At 54.5% G+C, this 5,000-nt stretch overlaps 2 non-coding genes across 2 annotated transcripts in view; both read right to left on the minus strand.

The window, feature by feature from the left end:
• The window catches only part of LOC143432418 (large subunit ribosomal RNA), a 4,039-nt gene extending 2,801 nt beyond the window's left edge, over positions 1–1,238 (minus strand). Inside the window, exon 1 of the ribosomal RNA XR_013103015.1 lies at positions 1–1,238. This exon is cut by the window's left edge and continues 2,801 nt beyond it. This is a non-coding gene — a ribosomal RNA (large subunit ribosomal RNA).
• A 1,673-nt stretch (positions 1,239–2,911) lies between these two features.
• On the minus strand, positions 2,912–3,066 carry LOC143432420 (5.8S ribosomal RNA). Its single transcript, XR_013103017.1, has one exon. It is a non-coding gene; the product is annotated as a 5.8S ribosomal RNA (ribosomal RNA).
• Positions 3,067–5,000: the final 1,934 nt, after the last annotated feature.

The following is a 5,000-nucleotide window of genomic DNA, read 5'->3' on the forward strand; positions in this document are numbered from 1 at the left end:
TACTAGATGGTTCGATTAGTCTTTCGCCCCTATACCCAGTTCCGACGATCGATTTGCACGTCAGAATCGCTACGGACCTCCATCAGGGTTTCCCCTGACTTCGTCCTGACCAGGCATAGTTCACCATCTTTCGGGTCCCAACGTGTACGCTCTAGGTGCGCCTCTTCTCGCGATGAGAACGAGACGCCCCGGGAGTGCGAGGCCGCATGGGTACGCGGCCCATCCTCCCTTGGTCGACGCGAAGGCCGACTTTCACTTTCATTTCGCCTTTAGGTTTTCGTAAATCCCAATGACTCGCGCACATGTTAGACTCCTTGGTCCGTGTTTCAAGACGGGTCCTGAGAGTACCCAAAGCAGTAGCGTCGCCGACCGGTAATTCGAAGCTTGGCCAGTCCGAGGACACCGCCTGCTAACAGCTGGCCAGGCCCGGAGCCGGCGCAAAGTCCGTACCACCGGGTAGTCTGACCGAGCTTGCGGCGGGCTAGACGCACACACATTCGAGAATGGATTGGTTGCGGCCCGATACCGTACGGGTACCGTCGCGCAGCCGGCCGGGCGACCGAGGGTCTGCCGCGTGCGCAAGATTGCGACGCCACAGGCGCCCACTCGGGCCGTAGACCGACGCGCAACGGGTCGCGACGTTCTACTAGGGGAGAAGTGCACGACTACATCACCGGAACGTTCGCCGACGACGGCGTGCCGCTCGCCGTGGTACCGCGAGGGTACCACCGGGGCATCGCGCGCCGTCGGGAGCCGGTATCGTCGTCGATGAATCTCTCCATTCGATCTTTTGGGTTTCTCAGGTTTACCCCTGAACGGTTTCACGTACTCTTGAACTCTCTCTTCAAAGTTCTTTTCAACTTTCCCTCACGGTACTTGTTCGCTATCGGTCTCGTGGTCGTATTTAGCCTTAGATGGAGTTTACCACCCACTTAGGGCTGCACTCTCAAGCAACCCGACTCTAAGGAGAGATCCTCCCGAAACGCGTACCGGTCGCTACGGGCCTGGCACCCTCTGTGGGTAAATGGCCCCATTCAAGATGGACTTGGACGCGATTCGTTGTCTCGGGATAAACGGATCCTCCCGAACACTACATTTCCCAGCGGCGGAACCGCGGGATTCAGTGCTGGGCTCATTCCTGTTCGCTCGCAGCTACTAAGGAAATCCTGGTTAGTTTCTTTTCCTCCGCTTAGTAATATGCTTAAATTCAGCGGGTAATCTCACCTAATCTGAGGTCGTCTCTACGTGACGCACGAAATTCATTCGTGCCATCGAGCTCGCTTACGGAGAGAAGGTAAAAAAAAAAAGAGATTCGTATGTATAAATATATACAAGACGAGGAGAGAGCATCGGCGAACGGGGACGGCAGACGACGAAAAGAACTTTCGTCCATCTCCGACACAGCGATCCTTTGATTTACCGCTCGAGAAACCGGCAAGAAGAAACTACACGCACCTCTCTTCGTTGTTGTGTTCTCGTCGAAGCGTTTTATGCACCTCGCCAATGCCTTTCGTGTGTCGGTATTTCTTTTATATATAAGATTCGTAAAAAATATAAAAGAAAAAAAAAATACGAGACTCTCGCTAGACGACCAAGCTACCGGCGTTTCTTTAACATCCGTCCTCTTTATCGTCGTAGCTGCGAACGATCGACAAACCGTTTACACTCTCCAGCGGTTCCACACCTTCCGCGCGTAACACGCAGAGATCGAAACGGAGCGGCTCCTTTTCCCCCGATTTTATTACCCTGATCCTTCGGAACGAAGGACAGGCCGAGTTGGAGCGCCCGCACGAATCTCTCTGCTGCGTGAACGGGAAATAAAAGGGAACGCACGCGTGGAAAAGCGTACGATGCGATCGTAGCGCAAGCTGCGCTTCCGGGGACTGGATGACCGGCTTTTGGTCGCGCGGTCCCGTCTCGACAACGAAGACATGGGGTGACCAACGCACTCGATGATCACGAAGTAGGGCGGTAGTACCTTGCGGCACCGAGGCGGCACCTCGTCGAAGAAAAAAACTCGAGCCTCGCCAAAGGGGAGCCAATCTTCCCGTATCTGCTCCGAAAACTCTCTCCTTTGTCGCGCGTGTTACCGATTCGAGTTTCGCTTCGGGAGATCTCCGAAGCGCGGACACGCGTCACAGGCCAGAAACGTTGCGACGCTACACGGACGCAACGACGGCCTATGTTCGAGTGACGGTCCGCGCGAGAGATCTTTTCTTCCCTCGCGGAAACATGGTATACACACGCGCGGAGAGAACAGAGAGAACGGGTTATTCTGATCGAACACCCTGGGGCTGTACGAGGAGAACTTCGAACGATCGGATGCGCATCATCGTCCCTCGCGTTACGACGATGTCGCTCTCTCTCTTGTATATCTCTTCTCTCTCGACCGAGAATTCTCCCTCGGTCTTGCGGCGTGAAAAAAAACAATTCATTTTAAACGACGTCGAGCGCGCGGCATGTTCGTATCGTGCGCTAAAGGCGGGGCGAAGGCGATGCGTGTGGCGGGTGTGCGAATTCGGAACGCGGAACAAAATCGGCGATCGAAACACGAAGCGGTTCCCGTGGGCGGTCGTCCGTTTAACGGACGACTCACGACGCCACGAAGAACTCACGCGAGTTCGTGATCGACGCACCGTCGAGTTCCGTGAACGCGTTTACGCACGCCGCACGCGCACACACACGTTGCCAATCGCGGATTGCCTCGGCACGGCCACAGACGACTCGGACGAACGTCCAACGATCGCTCGTACGTCGCGTATCGCTCCTCTTCCTCCCTTTCTCGGTGCCGCCCGAACTCAGAAACGTTCGTAATTTAATTCGAGAATGAACGACGGCGGGCAGATTCGAGCACCGTAGGGAAAGAAAGATTCGACGAAACGCAACGCAAGCAGTATTCTGGTTACGTGAACGACCCTCAGCTAGGCGTGGTCCAGGAATTGTATCCGTGGACCGCAATGTGCGTTCGAAATGTCGATGTTCATGTGTCCTGCAGTTCACACGTTGACGCGCAATTAGCTGCGTTCTTCATCGACCCACGAGCCAAGTGATCCACCGTTCAGGGTAATCGTATATGTATATTTTATTGATCTTTGAGTCTCTTGGTACTAAAGTTCGAACAAGTCGATACCCAAACGTCCCCGGTGAAAGAGACGCGGGCGTCGCCGAACGGAGTTCGAGGCGACACGATATATCGGTCCTACGGATGAAACGCATACGCCGATGGTTCGCGCGTAAGGTCTCCCTCAAAGTTACGAAAAAATGCACGCGCGCGTCCAGGTGCGAAGAGAAAAAAAAAAAATCCCTTCAAAAATTCGTTAGGACTCCTCCGCGTACCAGCAGCCTCGAGGCGGTCTTTTACCTCCCGGCAACGCGAAGCGAGCATAAACTGTTCGAGCTCGCAACGGCGGGATTACAGACTCTCGACAACGAGGACAACGGGCAACGGCGGAATCGTCCCCTCTGGAACGAACGTGCGCGTCGAACTGAGAAGAAAAAAGACCAAACACCCAGCGGCGTATTGCTTTCGAGATCGACAAGACGCTCTCGTTCGGGTGAACATAACAATGTTATCATCGATGGGACACACTCGTCGTCTTCGCGCACAGTCTCGAGGCGGTCTATAAGAGTTTTCCCCGGCAACACGAAGCGAGTATAAAATTATTCGATCTCGCAACGGCGGGTTTTTCTCAGACTCTCGACAACGAGGCTTGGGCGCGAGCGACGGAATCGTCCCCTCCGAACGAACGAACGACGACGACGGTCTCTTCAAAATTCCAATACCACCCAGTCGTGTCGATTCCAACAAGGCTCAGGTAAACGAAAAAAAAATTCGTACATTCGTTAGGACGCTCCACACCGTTCGCCCAACCACACAGCCTCGAGTGGTCTATATTTTTCCCGACAACGCGAAGCGAGCAAGTAAAGTTCGATCTCGCAACGGCGGGTTTCAAGACTCTCGACAACGAGGTTATGGGTGTGGACGGCACGGAACGGAACGGGTCCCCTCTGAGCTGAACGGCACAATTCTGGGAGTGGGAAAACGGCAAAGTGCCAGCGGCGTATTGCTTTCTGAAAAAATGGCAAATAAAAAAGCGGACCCGACGAGTTCTCGATTACGAGAACTCGAGGGGTCCGCTAATGTACCGTAAACACCGATCGGGTAAATGTAAAAAAAAATTCGTTAGAACGTTCGCCGGTTGTACAAGCCTCGAGAAGCGGTCTATACGTTCACCCGACGACACGAAGCGAGCATAAAATGATTCGAAAGCTCGCAACGACCGCTGGGCGCGTCTTAGACTCTCGACAACCGAGGCTATTACCGACGAATCGTCCCCTCCGAAAGGAACGGTACGATCGACCATCTTCAACAGGTTACGCGCGACGACACCACGCACGCTCCATGCACGAATTCGAAGTCGACGACACGCGCGCGTTCGGGTAAAGATTCGTTGGGACTCGCCGGTTGCAAGCCTCGAGAAGCGGTCTATATTTACCCGGACGACACGAAGCGAGCGTAAATGATTCGTAAGAGCTCGCAACGGACGCTGGGTGTTTCAGACTCTTCGACAACGAGGCTGTGCAGCGACGAATCGTCCCCTCCGAACGGAACGGTACGATACGATCGACTTGAACAGGTTACGGCGCGACCACGCGCTCTCACGATAATTCGTGAAGTCGATACGAAGCGGGCCGTTCGGGTGAAAATTCGTTGGGACTCGCCGTACAACAGCCTCGAGCGGTCTATGTTTAACCCCGACGACGCGAAGCGAGCGTAAATGATTCGTAAGTGCTCGGCAACGGACGTTGGGTGTTTCAGACTCTCGACAACGAGGCTGCTCCGACGAATCGTCCCCTCCGAACGGAACGGTACGATCGACTGATATGAGAGCGGTGACGACGACACGAATCCTGAGAGAATTCGAGGTCGACGACTGTACGTTTTCCCGTTCGGGTAAAAATTCGTTGGGACTCGCCGTACAACAGCCTCGAGCGGTCTA

Source organism: Xylocopa sonorina, unplaced genomic scaffold, assembly GCF_050948175.1.
Source record: "Xylocopa sonorina isolate GNS202 unplaced genomic scaffold, iyXylSono1_principal scaffold0164, whole genome shotgun sequence".
Classification (NCBI taxonomy): domain Eukaryota; kingdom Metazoa; phylum Arthropoda; class Insecta; order Hymenoptera; family Apidae; genus Xylocopa; species Xylocopa sonorina.